Source organism: Miniopterus natalensis, chromosome 6 (assembly GCF_054644295.1).
Source record: "Miniopterus natalensis isolate mMinNat1 chromosome 6, mMinNat1.hap1, whole genome shotgun sequence".
Taxonomy (NCBI): domain Eukaryota; kingdom Metazoa; phylum Chordata; class Mammalia; order Chiroptera; family Miniopteridae; genus Miniopterus; species Miniopterus natalensis.
This window is the reverse complement of record NC_142086.1, coordinates 12,991,810-13,011,029: the sequence shown is the minus strand read 5'-3', so window position 1 is coordinate 13,011,029 and position 19,220 is coordinate 12,991,810.

The following is a 19,220-nucleotide window of genomic DNA, read 5'->3' as shown; positions in this document are numbered from 1 at the left end:
GGCATGGCTCAGTGGCTGAGAGTTGACTTATGAACCTGGAGGTCAAGGTTCGATTCCCGGTCAGGGCACATGTCCGGGTTTCGGGCTCAAGCATCAGTAAGGGGCGTGCAGAAGGCAGCCGATCAATGACTCATCATTAATGCTTCTCTCTCTCTCCCCCTCTCCCTTCCTCTCTCTGAAATCAATAAAACATATTAAAAAAAAAACAATCTCCATTTAATACATTAAGAAACTGAGGCACAGAGAGTATGTCATTTATCCAAGGTCATAGAGCTATTTTGAACTCCAATAGCTCAGCTCTGAGCCTTCGCAAACCACTAGGCTATGCTCTCTGCTAAACTGTTTTTTCTGCACTCTTAACCCTTCTGAGCAGCTTGCTCTGTTTTTCCGTGAGGCAATGTATTTATTTATTTATTTTATTCTTCTATTACAGTGGATATTCAATACTATTAGATATTAGTTTCAGGTGTGCAGCATACTGGTTGGACAGTTATATAACTTACCAAGTGATCCCCCTGATATATCTAGTACCCATCTGATACCATCCATAGTTATTACCATAGTTATTACAATATTATCGACTATATTCCCTGGGCTGTACTTTACATCCCCATGACTGTTTTGTAACTACCAATTTGTGCTTCTTAATCCCTTTACCTTTTTCACCCAGCCCCCCCCCCCATAGCCCCCATCCCCTCTGGCAACCTGCTAGCTTGCTCTTAAGTAATATCTTTATATAAAAGAATAGCAAGTAATGATGGCCCATTCAATATGAGCCAGGTTTTAATTGCTTGACGTATTTTAGTTATTTCATCTCCATAAACCCCTTTTGAGGTGAATCCATTACTGTTCCTATTTTATAGATAATTACTTGTTCAGCATCATGTAGTGATCAATGACAGAGCCAGGATCTGGGCCCTCTCTGTGTCCTCAGTGTTTGTTACTCTGCCTCTGTTTTCCAGAGTCCAGTGCAGGGGTCTGGGGAAACCAGACAGGGATCCAGGAGGGCTGGAAGCGTGAAGGACTTGGGGGTTGGACTCTTGTGATATCTGTGACATGGAAACTGTCACTGGTTGTTGGCAGCTGCAGGGAGGTACAGGACTAACGAGGTATCAGAGAAGACCCCCGAGAGAGGCAACCAGAATAAAGCTCACCACCTGCATGTCCTCAAAGGAGAACAGAAGGAAAGGGGAAGAAAGGTCGGCAAGACCTGACTAGTGGGACCTTACTTGCTTTCAGGTGGGTCATAGGAAGTTGTCAGGAAGACGGAAAAGAGCTCGTACCCTGAAGGTGGCCCCACCGAAACACAGCGCAGTGAATGGGGGCACGGCCTGGCCCAGCGGGAACGGGCCAGCCGGGGAAGGTGGCCTTTGATGAAGAATGGAGTGACAGGCATATATGTTAAGACCAGCTCCAATCAGACAAGAGGCCGAGGAGAATGCAGGCTGAGGGGACAGCGCGGGCTCGGTCGCAGAGGCAAAGGGGGCCTGGCTCGTCCCGAGGGCTGCCCCCGGCCCGGCTGGGTGCTGAGCGTGTGGGCGAAAGCGGGTGAGGCAGCCGTGGTGGGCAGGGGCTGGACTAACGCCTTTACATTTCTTAGTGCCAAAGGTCTCCGTTTTTTTTTTCCTTGGTGACAGGGAGTTAATAATGAGAGTTTAAATCAAGGAAATTACATGATCCAAAGTGAGTTTTTTTTTTAAACAGATTTGGCTTCGGTATGGTAGACAGTGAAACTGGAAGCAGAAAATCCATTTAGGAAAAGCAATATTCCAAGCAAGATATATTTGCAAACTGAACTAAGCCAGTGGAATAAGTAGGAAGAGACTAAACCCTACTGTCGGGATGCTTCTGTACTTAATTTGGTGACAAACAGATGCAGGTTGAAATAAAACACTGCTCCAGGGTTTCAGCGCTCTTCTTTAAATACGCCTTTATCAGTTAGGTTTTGTCTGACTTGTTAACGTTCATTCCAATTTTGACACCATTAAGCAAGACTTGGGTATCTCAGGGATTATATTCATTTTTATTCCAATACCATTATTCAGTCCACTCCAAGGACACTCCCTAACATCTTACTATTTATGTACAATAAATACCATCTCGTCTTTTATTTTCTTTTATTAATCTCTGATACTAAATAATAATGGTGTAAAGTGAGCTATTGTCTGCGCTTTTAATGATTGAAAACATACAAAGTAAAACCTCTCCTTATTCGTTTACAACCAAAAATGTTGCTAAGCATGTGAAAAGAATTGTTTTTTGTATCAATATATTTTTTAATCTCACAGGTTGTACGCATTTCATGAGATGTGGCTGCAGACTGAGCCGATCCCTTCTCTGAAAATTCTGTGAGTTTGGCCTTTAGGTAACTAGGTGGTTCTTAGTTAAGGGCAATTATATCTTCCCCGTAGGGGACATTTGGCAGACATATTTTGGTTGTCTCATTGAGGGGGGGAAGGGTTTGGAGCGGGGAGGAGCTTACTGGCATATTTATAGTAGCTAAAGGCCAGAGGAATTGACAAACATCCTACAGGACATTGGACAGTCCCCACAACAAACAGTAACCAGGCCAAAAATATCAGCAGTGCCAAAGCTGAGAAACTCTGAGGTATCCTCAGCTTGTCTGACCACAAGATGATGGATCCTTCTCTAGCCACTGCTTCCCCTAAGTACAGCCAAAACAAATGCTCTTACACAAGTTCACAAGAGAACCACAGAGCACTTAACAGTGTGCTCCCCTACGACACCAACCTAGCATGTCCTATTTATAGTCCTATGCTTTAAAGGAAGTCTCCTGTTTCTCCAACTATAATTCAGCTAAAGCAACCACTCATCTCCCTGAACACCTTACACCGGGCAAGTGCTGGAGTGCCGAAAGGGGCCCAGAGACACATCTGTGTATTGGTAAAAATCATTCTTGTCCACAAAAGCCTCAGTGTCCCTCCATTACTGAAAACGCCAGGAAAAATCACCAAGACACACTCAGCTCTCTGGCTCTCTGACTACCTACTCTTTTATTGACCTGGCAATGATTATTCTCTACCAACTGCAGGTTGTACTATTATTAATATATGTTATATTCTTCATGAATAAGCCATCAGAATAAAATTTTAGCTGGGATTTAATCAAGGAGAGTTGTAAATTAGCCATAGTATTAGCTTGATAACTCTTGAGATATCAAAGGTAAGTTCATTAATACATGCATACAGACATACCTAAATAGTTGTCATTAATTACTTTGTTTTTACTCCCTAATTCTTTATCTTTCTATTTGACTATGTAAGCCACAATACAAATGTGAATGTTTTGATGTCATATTAAAAACACATTTTAAAGTGTTTTTCTTTGTTTTTATCATGTTTTCTTTAAACAAAAAGCAATGAGGTCTATCTCAGTCTACTCTGAAAACAAGTCATTCCAAGGCTAAATAAGAGAAACATCCCTGGTTTTCGTACAAGTTAAGGTAACATCTAGTATACATTAATTTTATTTACAAGGTCAAGTAGGTCAAGTTACATATGTACCAGGTCAAATGTGTACCTTATAATGATCTTGGTTACAGTAACTCTGGTTAACTGAAAGAAAAGAATGTTTTCATTGTTACTGAGAAATATTTAGAATGGTTTTTCATTTCTTTTTCTTTTCACCAGTGATTTCTACAGAATGAACATCTCTTCAACTCTGTGATTTAAGACCCTGCAGTACCAAAGGATCACTGGGCCCCAGGCACTCCAGTTCTCATCCGGTTAGTCTGCATTTGTAGATCACAAGGCAGAGCTGAATCTGTAAATATCTGTGCAAACTGGTAAGTGGAACTTTCACAGGAACTCCTAATATTGCCTTTTATGTGTTATGTTGTTCCTTTTGCATTAAAAAAAGAGTCAAGTGGAAACTTATATGTCTTTGAGGGTCCTACTTATGGTTTTACTTCATAATGTAATTTTTAAAACTTCCACTGGGCAAGGCAGCCTGATTATTTGCTTTGCAAAAGCTTGTTTAGTAGCTCCCAGTAGCTGAGGGTGTGCCAAGACCTGTCAGTGTCCCAGAGGGAAGGATCTCAGTCCTCACCTAGATTCAGGGTAACTGGAAGCTATGAAGAGTGGTCCTAAATATTGTTGGGTCCATTTGAATCATCTGGAGACGTTACATGACCAAAGCTGGTTAAAAGGAAGCTGTGAAGCGGTGCTGGCATTACGGGTAGCCACGTGACCAGCTAAAATTCAGTGGTTCCATTCCTCTAAGACAAAGGGCGTTAGTAGGATACTGTTCTCTAGTTTTGATTTAACAAGTCATACATGGATCTGGGAACATGTGTTTTGAAAAAAATCTTCTCCATGTATCTCTGACATGCACCGCGACTCAGTGTTCAGTAACTCTCTTGAAAGGAAAAGCTTTTATTTGGGTTTGCCCTATAATACCTAGTCCATTATGTTTATAGATAGATGATAGATAGATAGATAGATGATAGATAGATAGATAGATAGATAGATAGATAGATAGATAGATGATAGATAGATAGATAGATAGATGATAGATGATGATAGATGATGATAGATAGATGATAGATAGATAGATAGATAGATAGATAGATAGATAGATAGATAGATAGATAGACAGATGATAGATAATAGATAGATAGTAGATAGATAAAATTAGAGTCAAATTTAAAAATTTTTAAATAAAATTTAGTATGTTTGTGATTTCATGAGAAAAATTTAATTAATTTCTGGCCTATGTTAATTCATATTTAACCTAAGTTGCAAATGATTACATGATTTATCTGTAAAGAAGGCAGAATATGGGTCCTGAAGATATATCCTACTGATTTTCTAGAGAATAAGCCTGGGAGTCTAGTCAAACATGCCAGAACCTATGAAACTTACTTTTTCTTCATCTGAGATACTTTCTCAGGCTTATGTAAAGTTCATTGAAAGGACAGGGCAGAAAGCTTGCCATGGTCTATTAGCTATGCTACATCAATTACACATTTCGTATCTATAGAAGATATCAATAGGATGCTTATCAAAGAAATATTGTTACTTTTTAATATTTTTGTAATAAATTTACTCTAACATGCAATATTCTTTCCCACAAAGATATAAAATCTAAATAGTCTTTCTAGCTGAATAGCTACAAAGTCACTGAATCATAGTGTTGCAGAATCCCACGAGGGTGCCTGTAGAGTGTTTGTTAATGTATATGGTTGAATCTGCTCTGCTTCTCCCCAGTGTTCTTGAGACCCCAGGAAAACTATAATGTTGGCTCAGTTTCCAGTTAAATGGTAGGTCTCCCAAGGAAAATGCCTATATTGCAAATGTTGAATATGCCAGTTACAACGGCTGCACAGCTAACTGCTTTTTTTTCAAAAAAAGCAAGTAAACTATAATTTTCAGATCATTTATGAGCTGTAAAATAGTGTAAATTTTAAAGAAGTTAACAGTAATATTTAAGGAATGTGACACATTATTTTTGCAATGTCTAACTCCCTCCTATGATGAATTCTTATTATCAGTTAGGAATTGCCGTAGAAATAGCCGTGGCTTTATTATACAGTTATATATCAGTGTGAAGTTAAGTATACAGTAGTATAAAATTATTTGTTTTTCTCTCATAAAAATGTCTGGATACAGGCAGTTGAGTTTTGCTTCACAAAGTTCTGAGAGATTCAGGCTCCTTCTATTTTTCCTTTTCTTTTCATTTTTCCAACTTTATTGAGGTATGGTTGACAGCTAAAATTGTATACTTTTAGGGTGTAAAACTTGATTCGATGTAAGTGTACATTGTAAAATATTCCCCACAAAGCAAGCTAATTACACACCCACCACCTCACATAGGCACCTGTGTGTGCACGTGTGTGTGTGTGCACGCGTGTGTGCGTGTGTTCAGAACACCTAAGATCTTCTCTCCTTCCAACCTGTCTCTTCATCAGGGATAGTCTGTCTTCATTTTCAAGATCCAAGGGGTTCCCTTCACCTGCAGACATCACGTCAGCAGAAAGGACTAAACAAAAAGGAGGAAATTGACGGGTGGAAGCAGCTCTCTCAGTTTTAGGAAAATTGTCATGTGTCACTCTTGCTTACAGCACACGGAGCGTATTTCTGTTAACCTAGCTATAAAGGAAGCCGCAAAACAAAGTCTTTATTCTGACTGACCACGACGTCAGCTAAAATTTTAGGGTTCCACTCCTCTGAGGAAACGGGAGGGCAGGTTTTGGGGAAACTAGCAGCCTCCGACATGGACTTTCGCGACAGCAGGTGACAGATCTTTAAAAAACACGTTAGTAGTAACTTACCTAGCGCTAACTTTACTCCTTGAAGGAGTAAACCCCCTGCTCCTTTAGAGGATTGAAGAGTGACATGTAATGAGATCAATCTGTAATAAAACTACCTTGTTTAATAGGCTCAGAATCTGAGTCAGAGCAGCCGGAAAAAAATCACGTCGTTTACCCCTCTAAGTCTAACTGAACTGGATTGCAGACGTTAGGCTTATGACTATGAAATAGAAACCGAACAACAAAAAAATTACCTTGTTTATAAAAAAACAAAGAGCAAGTGTTCCTCACCAGTAGCTTCTTAGCTCTTTGATTAAACACTTCAAGTAAAAAATTCTGATTTTTTTAGAATGGCCGTTCTTGAATATATCTCCAATGCTTTAGATGCTCTTACTTTCCAATCGTTCATTATAACCCCACCCTTTTACATAACGCTAAACCAGTATTTTCTTTCCTCCTCAGGTCAATTCTTTGAAATTAGGAAAGAGATGCTTTCCCTCGTTGAGTCTCACCCCACAATCACCTTCACGCCAAGCAATCTGCTTTTCTCGAACACAAATATCAGGTTCAGTATCATCTAAGTCCTCTTGCTTTGGATTTCTGGACGCTATCAAGTACGTTAAAGTCAGTCTTAACATCTGACTCAACAACATTTATCCATCCTAAAGTACAAGACATTCTTTCTTCTTTCTCCCTAATGCAAGCTGAACTAAGCATAAAAGAAATGATCTGGCAGCTGTTCACAATACCCTCCCCCTTCCTATCGCCACCGACCTCATTCCCATTGCTTAGATGGGGAGCATGTCATATGACAAAAGCGTGGCTCACAATTGCTTCTACAGTTCATTTGGCCTGTGAACTCTAGCATTCAGCCTAATGATTTTGACAAGAAAAGAGTCACCTGTCTCTATTTCCCTTTCTGGTGCATGTCAATTTCACGTGCCCACGGGGACTATTCATTATTAGCCTCTGAAACTTCCAGGAAGAGACAGTTCCTTTGCTTTTACTTTAAAATCATTTAAACTATTTTAAAACAACCTGAAAATAATATTTTAAATAATTATTCCTAACAGTGCAATTTATATACACGGGTTAATATATTAATATACATATATGCATATATAAGCACTAATTCCTAAGTAGGGGAATGTGTTAATTAATCACCCTTAACAGCAAAATAGCTTCCCATTAGTCAAGCTCCAGGTTAATTAATTCACCAGAAGATGAGTGATATAAGTCTTAGTGCTTTCTTCTTAACTACTTGCTATTCTATCCGGATGTGCTCAATATATGTCTTGCTGAGCAGCCTGGTTTCTGCTTTTGTGGATGCTGAATTTTAGCCCAGATCTGATCATCTTTTTCTTGTAATAATATATATTGACGGTAATTTTTCTTTGATGTAGGCCTATTTAAAGTGGTGAGAAAAGTAGGCACCACTTAGGAGTGACCAAATAGACATTTTAAGGAGCAGCCACCGTCTGCTACTGAGGTTAGAGTAGATTTCTTATACAACTAAAATTTCTAGGCAGAAAAATCCTTATCACTGATGACATTCCAATCAAATACACCCAAGAAAATGAGTCACTGAAATGTTTCTTTTAGTTAATTTTTTGGTACTAGAAATGCCTAGCCTTGTGTCAGTGACTCTATCTGTACCCTTGGCTGAGTGCCAGCTCACTTGCAATTGTATTAAGAGGACTGGAGGAAATAGACATCAAGGCTTTAAGCACCACATACAAAATCTAACTGACACCTCCTCCCCAAACTCCAGTCTCATGTGCAACTGCTATTTAAGATCAACACACGGGTGCAAATAAGGATTTTAAGATGACTCACATGATTTTCACTGTTTCATCTTCTCCCAGCACCAGTGTTACTCTTGTGGTTATTATGTTCTTCTATTATAAAAAGAAAGGCTATCCAAGTGAAAGTAATATAATCACAATATATCTTTAAAAAGAGAGCTTTCTCAAGCTGGCAGCAGAAGGGGAAGGCAGGTGGGGAAATCAGAGAGATTTGAAGCAATGTTCTTTGATGGAACATTACTGTGTTTGAAGATAGAGGCATCATGAACAATGTCTACAGAGTGACCCCTCTGATAACAACTAGCAAGGAAACAGGGAACAGTCCTACAACCACAAGGAACTGAGTTTTGCCAACAACCTGAGTGAACCTGGAGATGGATTATATCCCAGAGCCTACAGATAATAAAGAGTTTGGGTGAGGTCTTGATTTTGTCATTGTGAGACCCTAAACAGATAAACCATATGGCCTGAAAAAATGTGAGGTAATAATTGGGTGTTATTTTTAGCTGCTAAGTTTGTGCTGCTTTGTCATGCATCAATAGACAACCATAGCCTGGCTGGGCATGGCTCAGCGGTTGAGCGTCGACTTAGGATCCAGGAGATCAGAGTTTGATTCCCGGTCAGGGCACATGCACGAGTTGCGGGCTCGATCCCCAGTCGGGGGCGTGCAGGCGGCAGCTGATCAATGACTCTCTCATCATTGATGTTTCTATCTCTCTCTCTCCCTCTCCTTTCCTCTCTCTAAAATCAATAAAGATATATTAAAAAAAAAAAAAATAGACAACCATAACAGAAGTCTAATGCGTATTTCAAACTCAACATATCAGAAAAACAAATTCTGGCCTTTCCCCCCAGCCATACTTTTGTATCTTTTTTTAAAATGGAAACTTCATCCTTTTAGTTTTTCAGGTGAAAAAAAACTAGTTATTCTCATATCCCCCTTTTCTCTCAAACCCATATATAAAATCCATTTCAAATTTGTTGAATCAGTGTCTATAAAATATCCAGAATCTAATCCATTCCCATTCCTTTCACTGTTCCCAGGCTGGTCTGAGCCACTCATGCCTCTCGCCTTTAATTTTTAGAGTCAATTAATAAGGTCTTCCTGCTTCAACCCTCTCCAACCTCCTTCCTACATACTTTGTCAACACAATAGACAAATTAATCTTTTAAAAAAATTTCATATCACATATTTCCTCAAAATTCTGTATCATCTCACCATGTAACTCAGAGCAAAAGTCAAAGCCCAGGCAATACCCTGGAACGTCTTTCATGATCAGTCCCTCCCCCATTTAATTTGACCTTATGTTTTCCTGTTCCCCCCTTCAGTCACTCAGAATCCATCCTTCTGGCTTCCTTAACCTTCAAGGAATCTGGACACGTTTGCCTCAGAGTGTTTGTTCTAATGACCCCTTAATCCCTGACACAGCTTCATCATATCTCTCGCTCGCATCAGGTTTTTGCTGAGGTGTCACCTTCTCAATGACACCTACCCCTACTCCTGCCACTCTAGATCCCCTTATCCTGCTTGGATTTCTTTTTCATTTTTTTCCCGTAGGTTTAGTCATTTCCAATATGGTATTTACTTTACTTATTTGTTATGTTTTTTCTATTTCCCATTGCCCCCTAAATAAAATGTAAGCTCCTTGAGAGCAGTCATTTTTGTTAGTTTCTTCATTGATGTATCCATCTAAAGCACCTGAATATTTACCGGGATTACAGAAGCAGCTGAGCAAATGTTTGTTAAACATGTGACTGAAGTGCAAGCATTTGGTGAGCTGATTAAAGAGGGGAACACCTCCTTCAGATCCTAGGCTCTAAGTTGCCCTGTCAGAGGCATGTTCAAAGGGACAACAAATAATGATAGTGAACTTAGAGATACCAGGAACATAGCAATCTAATCATAAGCACGATTTTAAAAACAATAGCAAAGTTTGATGCGGCATCTCGCTTTGTGAATTTTCATGATAGGAATAGAAAGAATATGCGTTCCTGGCTCTACTACTAGCCAGCAGTGGGAACCTGGTTATTTAATCAATCTGTCTCATATCTTATCTCTAAAATTGAGATAACAATAGATACCCTATGAGTTGTTTTGAAGTTAAATGACATAACAGTTTGAAAGTGTCTGGCAGGGAGCATGATCCTTTCTCCCTTCTGTGCATTCTTTAACTTCAGATTATGGAATAATTGCCAAAGGGTTGAATCCGTCTTAATGATGCCATCTGAATCCATGTTATTTACTTAGAAAACCTTTCAAACACTCTCTCTTATCCTGATACCCGAATGGGGCTCAGACTAAGGTTCCTAGAGACATAATTTAGAGACCTCATCACTAATACCAGTCTCTTAAGTTGGAGCCTCAAGTTCCCTGGTTTATACTTGATCCAAACTCATACCACATACTTCATCCTGATCTCACTGGCTCCTCTCCCTCTCCGTTTCCCTGCCCTTTTTTCTTCCCCCATCCTTTGACAATCCATCCAACTCATCTTTGTAACTCCTACAGGACCTGAAACTGGTCTCTATACAGAGGATTGCTCACTACATTTTGCTAAACAAATTAAACAACTGAAGAATTGACTCAAGCTTTTAGTTCCTCCATGATGGTATATCTTGGAGAAGCCTGTGTTATCTCAGGAATTTTATTCCTATGTTTTAGTCCTGGGAACAATGAGGATCTTCCTAGGGAGCACTAACCCCAAGCATCCTTCTGGGATCAGCACTTCAGATACATTGTAACCCATATCTGGTCTTCTTTTATGCCTGTTATCCCTTTAAAAAGTATAAATCCCAGCACTCAGAAAGAAACTAAATCACTAAACTGGAACACAATGTCTCTTCTAAGCACATTTGTGTATGTTTTTTTCAAAAAGTTCTACTGGGGCTTAAATAGATTTTTAATATTTGTTTCAAGTGGGATTTTTTTTATAGGTAAGAAATAAGCTTTCTTCTTTCCAAAGTATTTTGAACTTGATTTTCTAAATACAATTCCTAAAGCTGAAGTTATAAACATTTTCTCTCCTGGAAAAATATAATTAAGCACCATTTTAAAAGAAGATTCTTAAAGTAGATATTTAAACACAACTATGCAATAACTGGCATACCTCAACACATGGGTTTAATTCTAGGCATGTGGAACTCTGCTACAGCATAATTATACAGCAAAGGATTTCCACATGATAAAAATTAGCATTTGGGTGGCCCAATAGTGTCTCACTCCTGGTTTCCTTGGAGGCCATCAGGGAGAGGGTGTTCTACGACCTGCAATAGGAGGCATTTTAAAAGAGGACCCAGGGTGGGCCATTTCCCCAAGTAGGTATGTGGGCCCTTCTTTTCACAGATGAGAAATAGTTTCAGAGGGGCAAAGCCATTTGCTCTCGGAAAGTATGTGGCTGTTTGAAGCCTGAATTTCTCCACCTATGGAAGGCCAGTTGCCTGTGTTTTCTCCATGGCATTAGGAAACATGAAGGTTTGGATTCTTCTTTTTTTTTTTTTAATATATCTTTAGCGTTTTCAGAGAGAGGAAGGGAGAGGGAGAGAGAGAGACAGAAACATCAATGATGAGAGTCATTGATCAGCTGCCTCCTGCATACCCCCGACTGGGGATTGAGCCCGCACCCCGGGCATGTGCCCTGACTGGGAATAGAACTGCCATCTCCTGGATCCTAGGTCGATGCTCAACCTCTGAGCCACATCCAGTCGGGTGAAGGTTTGGATTCTTGATCCTAAGACTATCTTGTCTACCATCTGTTAGACAATAGTCTCTGTGAACTGACTGAGGGGCTCAAGGAGATATGCCACTGAATGACTTATCCTGGTGCCTCAAATTCTGCTACAGGAAACATATTCTTTAATGTTTCACATCTACCTACACCCACCCACCCACCCCCACTTTTCATTATTATTAAAGACTAATTTTTAGAGCAGTTTTAGTTTTCATAGCCAAATGGAGAGGAAGGCACAGAGATTTCCCACTTACATGCATAGACTCCCCCGTCACCAACATCCCCCACCGGAGTGGTACCTTTGTTACAGTCGTGAATGTAGACCGAAACATCACAATCACCCGAAGTCCATGCTTTACACTTGGCGTTGCACATGCTAAGGGTTTGGGCAAACACATGATGGTATATTTATCATTACAGTATCAGATTATTTTCACTGTCCTAAAAATATTCTGCGCTCCACCGGTTCATCCCTCCCCCACCCCAACCCCTGGCAACCACTGATCTTTTTACTGACCCCACAGTTGTGCCTTTTCCAGAATGTCATATAGTTGGAATCATTCAGTATGTAGCTTAGAACTCCTTTTCTATGAATCATGTATGATGTAAATAAGTTTTTAAATGTGGCAATTGTGCTTTGGAGACATTTAGTTGATTAACAAGCTAGTAATGGAACTGTAGTTTTCAAGTTGCTTTTAATCTTCTCTCTTTTCCTGTCACTCTTAATCCCTCAAGCCGTTCACTCACCTGGTTTTAAAGCACGAACTCTGTAAAGTGACTTCTACGTAAGTAGCCAAATATTCAGGAGGTTAGTGACTGGCACTGTATGTAGTTCTTCAAAGAATGGCCCTATTCCAGCATTAATGGGTCACACTCCCGTAATTACACAGGAAATATTTATGCAATGCTGACCCTATTCCAGTAATTGGAGAGGCACTGGGGCAGACTAGGAAGGTAAATAGTGGGATATTAGAAGTGTTTTAAAGACATATAAATAAAATGCCATAGGAGGAAGTTGAAAGTGAGATTAATCATTATTGCTGAGGGTGGGAAAACCAAAGTGATCAGATAAGATTCTTATATTCACAGAGAAAGGGAAAAGGGGGATTAACTGAGTAAAGACATAGAAGTGTGATAGTTTTCTGTGGCTGCTGTAGCGAATTATCACAAATTTTGCGCCTTAAAACAATGGAAATGTATCCTCTCACAGTTCTGGAGGAAAGAAATCTGAAATCAAGGTGCCAGCAGGGCAGGCCATAGTCCCCCTGGGGGCTCTAGGGGACAATTCTTCCTTGCCTTTCCAGCTTCTGGTGGTTCTCAGCATTTCTTGGCTGTCTCAGTTTCTGGCTACATCACTCCAAACTTTGCCTTCAGTGCCACATTATTTTTCCTCTGTGTGTCTGCTCTCCTGAGTAAGTCCCTCATAAAAACATTTTTCATTGGATTAGGATTCATCAAGATAATCTCACCTCAATATCTTTAACTTAATTACATCTGCCAAGACCCTTTTTGCAAATAAGGTAGCTTTCCCAGGTTCCAGGGATTTGAGGAGTATATCGTTTGGGTGACCATTTTTCAGATGATCACAGATGGTGGTGTGCTTTATGAGTGGTTGTGTTTCTGCTGGAGTTAGGTTCAAGGCCACTAAAAGCACGACACTCCTTGAAAGACCTTCAGAGTTTGGTATTACACTAGCATCCCTTACCTTGATCCTGTTTTGAAAATAACTAAATTTTTAAGATAAAGTATAGTTATTGTATAAATTCAACACTTCTTATTTTTTTCAGTAGAAATGAGATTTTATTTTCTATATAATTTTTACTTTAAATAATAATACACTAATTAAATATGTACATAACTCTTTGCCTTGTCCTTTATTGTTGCTTTCTCTCTTTTTTTTTACTTTAAATTATTTTTTTCTTTTTCAATTACAGTTGACATATAATACTATATTACTTTCAGGTGTATAACCCAATGTTTAGGCAGTTATATAACTTACTAAGTGATTGTTCTGATAAATCTAGTACCCACCTGACACCATAGTTATTACAATATTATCGACTGTGTTTCTTTTCCTTTTTTTTTTTTTTTAATATATCTTTATTGATTTCAGAGAGAGGAAAGGAGAGGGAGAGAGAGAGACAGAAACATCAATGATGAGAGAGTCATTGATCGGCTGCAGCCCACAACCCGGGCATGTGCCCTGACCGGGAATCGAACCCTGATCACCTGGATCCTAGGTCGACGCTTAACCGCTGAGCCACGCCCTGCTGGGCTTGACTGTGTTTCTTATGCTGTACTTTATACCCCCTGGAACTATTTTGTAACAACCAAGTTGTACTTCTTAATCCCTTCACCTTTTTCATCCATTCCCCCAACCCTCTTCCCATCTGGCAACCATCAATATGTTCTCTGTGTCTATGAGTCTATTTCTGTTCTGCTTATTCATTTATTTTGTTTTTGAGATCGACTTTGTCTGGTGTAAGCATTGTTACCCCAGCCTTTGTGTGTTTGTTTCCATTTTCATTCTTTTACTTTCAGTCTGTGTGTGTCTTTTGATCTGAAGTGAGTCTCTTGTAGACAGCATATGTAAGGGTCCTGTTTTGTTATCCATTCAGCCTCCATCTGTCTTTTGATTGGAGCATTTAATACATTTTCATTTAAAGAACTTTTTGCTTGATAAGTATTTATTGCCATTTTATTATTCATATTTCTTACTCTTTTTTTTTGTTCTTCTTAAAAAAGACCCTTTAACATTTCTTGTAATACTGGTTTAGTGGTGATGAGGTCCTTTAGCTTTTTCTTGTCTGAGAAGCTCTTTAAATGTTCTTTGAGTCTAAATGGTAGCTAGCTTTGCTGGGTAGAGTAATATTATTAATTGGAGGTCCTTGGTTTTCATCACTTGGAATATTTCCTGCCAATCGCTTCTGGCCTGCGAAGTTTCTCTTGAAAAATCAACTGACAGTCTTATGGGAGCTCCCTCATAAATAACGAACTGCTTTTCACTTGCTGCTTTTAAGATTCTCTCTTTGTGTTTAACCTTTGGCATTTGAATTATGATCTGTTTTGGCAGGAGCTTCTTTGGGTTCATCTTGATTGGGACTCTCTGCACTTCTTGGACTTGTATGTCTATTTCCTTCACTGGGTTAGGGCATTTTGGGTCATTTTTTCACATAGGTTTTCAATCCCTTGCTCTCTCTCTCTTCTCCTGGCACTCCCATGATGCATGCGAATGTTGGTACACGTGAAGTTGTCCCAGAGGCGCCTTATACTATCCTCATTTTCTTAGATTTTTTTTTCTTTTTGCTCTTGTGATAGGTGTTTTCTACTCCTTTAACTTCCAAATCTCTGATCCGATCCTCTGCTTCACCTACTCCACTGCTGACTCCCTGTAATGTATTCTTCATTTCAGTTAGTGTACTCTTTATTTCTGATGGTTCTTATGTTTTCTATGTTCATTTTTAATGTTTCCTATCTCTTAGTTGAAGTTCTCTCTAAGTTCATCTACTCTTCCCCTACATTCATTGAGCATCCTTATAACAGTGTTTTGAACCCTGCATCTAGCAGATTGCTTGTCTATATTTTGTTCAGTTCTTTTTCTGGAGTTTTGTTCTGTTCTTTCACTTCAGACATGTTTCTTTGTCTCCTTATCTGAGCAGCCTCCCTGTGTTTGTTTTGATGTATTAGGTACAGCTGCCACATGTTGAGACCAGGCTTAGTAGAGTGGCCTTATGTAGTAGGTGTCCTGTAAAGTCCAGTGACACAGCCTCCCTAAGCACCCAAGCTGAGCTCTCCAAATGCATACCTCTCCTCCCCCCATTGTGTACACCCTCCTGTTGTAGTTGAGACTTGATTGCTCTTTGCACATCAGTGGGGGAGATTTACCCCCAGGCCTATAGATTGTGAGGGCTGACTGTGACCACTTTGGAAGATCAGCTGTGCAGGGCCAACCCAACAGAGTAGGACTTACTTCAGAGGGACTCTGGTGCCCACTGAGTTCACCCCTTGAGTTTGTCATTTGTGTAGGTGGTTGGGTGGTGCTTCAAAATGATCTGAAGCTACCCACCAGGTGTGCTGGCTCTGAGTTCTCTTAGGTGGTGCAGGATAAGGTCAGCCACCACCTGGACCATGCCTGGGGCCACTGGGCACGAACTACAAAGTGATCTGCAGATGGCTGCTGAGGGCGCTGCACTTGCACATCCTCAGGAGAGGCCAAGCTGAGAACCAAGCCTGACCGCCACTAGTCCCAGGCCTGGAGCCACTTAGAGAGAAAGATGTGGCATGCTGAAGACAAATGCTGCTTGTTTGAGAAATTTTAGGAAACTCTGAAGCATGAACCAAGACAGGCCTTTTTTATGGAAAAGTCACTGGAAACAGCCTGGGTGCACCCACAAATTGAGTGGGGCAGGGTGAATCACCAGGGGGCCATGAACTGTGATAACTAGGTTGATGGAGACTAAGATAAAGCACCTGCCCACCAAGTTTGGGGGAGGGGGGCTCAGCAAAAGAACAATGGCCTCGCCCAGTGCCTTTGTCTGTGAGAAATCTGCTCCCTACCCCCACCTCTTATTCCATGCAAGACAACTCAGCTCCTCCCCATATGTACTCGGTCCTGGAATTTAGAGTGAGTCCAAGTACATATGTGTGAGCCCTTTAAGAGGAACATGGGACTCCAGCAGACCTCTGTCTCACCTACAATTTAAACTGGTTTTTACACCCAGAAGTTATGGGGACTTACCTTGCTGGCACTGGAACCCTGGGCTGGGTAGCATAGTGTAGGGCTAGGACGCTTCACTCTTCAGGGGTTCCTGATTTTTATTCAACACACATGGGTGTGAGACCAGCACATTCCGTGTATCTGCCCCTCTTAGAAATCTCAATGTGGCTTTTTAAAATATCCTTAGTTATAGGACCTCTGTTCAGCTGGGTTTCAGGCAGTATCAATGATGGTTGATCTGTAGTTTAGTTATAATTTTGATGTGGTTGTGGGAGGTGAGTACCATGTTTATATATGCTGCCATCTTGACCCTCAACACTTCATTATTTTAAATGAAGTAACAGGCTCAATAGGTTAGATAAGTTAGTCAAACTCACATCAGAAATTAAGGTATCATAAGTAGGAAATTCAAAATCCAAATACACATCATTCAACTTTTATTGTATTCTAAATATGAGCTTTTTAATTATGTTTTCTTTTTTTCCATCAAGTTATTGAAGACTTACACATCACACACACGCACACACGCACACACACACAGAATTCTAACATAATTATGTATAGTTTAATTTCATCAATGAATCCTTAAAGGCTGAGTCACAAAGAACATTCTTTTATAACTCCACTTGCAGTGGAGGCTTTCACCTGTGGAAAACAAGGAAATACCTATACCACAGTACTTACAACAATATATAATTCTTTGTTTTCATATCTACTTCAGAGGAATAAAAATTTATTTAGGGCAGAGGTTAAATAGTAGCAGTAACACATTTTGCCTCCATAACCACACCCCTTTCAAGAGGCTATGAGCCTACTCCCTGTGGCCTTTAGAATCATATGTGGCTCTTTTCCCCCACCCCACCCTATTGCCTACAAACACCACAGATTGGATCAGGGAAGACAAGGAAAATTAATCTATGGGTTGAGATACACTTTTGTCAATAAGCAATTTAAGTTAAAACATTAAAGTCTAAGTTATTGTGTCTGCATCATGTTATTAGTAGGACACATGAGTCCAAATCAATAAGTTCTTGTTTTGAAATCCTGTGAGTTGCCCAAGTATCTTTCCTAAGTGCCCCTTTTTTTTTTTTTTTTTCAATCTCACTGAAGGATATGATTTTATTGATTTTAGAGAGAGAAGAAGTAAGAGAAAGAGAAACACTGATATGAGAGAGAAACACTGATTGGTTGCCTTCTATATGCTCCCAGACAGGGGATCGAACCCTCAACCTAAGTATGTACCCTGAGTGGGAATCAAACCCGTAACCTTTGGGTGTACCAGACAATGCTCTGACCAACTGAGCACCCGGTCAAGCTTTCTAAGTACCTCCTTTTTCCTGAAGTAGTAACTGAAACTTGACCTTATTGAGGGAACATCTCCCAGTGTGCTGGATGGGAATGTCCTGTCTGGATCAACGGCCTCATGAATCCCACCTCTGACCTTCGGCAAGAGAGGAGTTTGGGAAGTGTTACCTCATAAATAACAGGCCTTCAGGCACCATCACTAAATGTGGACTAGGGCAAAAATCACTCTTAATTATGACAATTTTTCACCTTCACATTATGTTTCACTAGAGAACAAAATTCCTAACCAGGTACAAATGTTTTTGTCCAGATTCACCTGACCATGGGCTACTACCTACCTGTAGGGCTAATGACCAGGTGAAAATTTAAGAAAAATATTTATAACTGTACATGCACTTTACAGACAAATGTTCCACCTGTCACATGATACTTTTGAAGAACAAAACCGATTCCATCTCTGCACTCGCTGTGCAGTGTGATGAAGCATCGCACCCTCCTGTTCGAGCAGGCGCCTGGAATTGCTGACTCCAGTGTGCAAGAGAAAACACAAGTCACAAAAAGGCATCAGAGGAAATTATCTAAATGGGAAGTGACATCTGGCTAAAAGCAATGGCAAATCGAGGCCACTTAAAACAAATAAAGCCACCAGCCTCGCGATGGCCCTCTTCAAGGTATTCCATCAGACAGACCCGTCCATTACCTAGAACATTCTTATAGTCTCTGCCCAACAACACCTGGCCCTCCCTGGGAGAAACAATGATTTTGCCAAATATCTCACCTGGTTCTCTACATGTCCCAGGCTTTGGAAGTCGAGCGGAGCCATACACCTGAAAATGGCTAATGACACATGAGCTGAAGTGAGGTGCCCCCATTCCAACCCGGACGGAGCAGTCGGGCGTGTGGAGGACCCTGCACTCTCTTCTCCTGCTCAGGGAAAGCAGAGGCCTGCGCTTCGGGGGCATAACTGCAAGGCGGCAGCCTTAGGCCACATGGACCCTGAGCGACTATGAAACAGAGCCATCTGCACCCCTGCGCATACCTTACTCATGCGTCCTAAGCAAGAAATATACTTTTGTCTTAAGCCACTGAGACTTTGCGTGCTTCTCTTCTAAACTGAGTTGAATATGTGAAAGAAAAGCCAAGTCATGGTGAAAGAAAAACTGTAATAGGAAGAACAGGGGCTTAAAAAACAAACAAAAACAAAAACAAAACGCACGTGTCCTTGACCTTGTGAGCCCAAGGAAAGGCCAACCCTCGGCAAGCGTGGGAAGGTGACCCTGGGCCTGTAAGGCCTCCCTCTAGTCGGGTCCTTTGGGCTGGGCCGCTCCGCATCTGTTCGCCTCCCCAGGGGTCAGGGAAGCTGCAGCTGCTGGTTAATGACCCTCCTGCCGGTC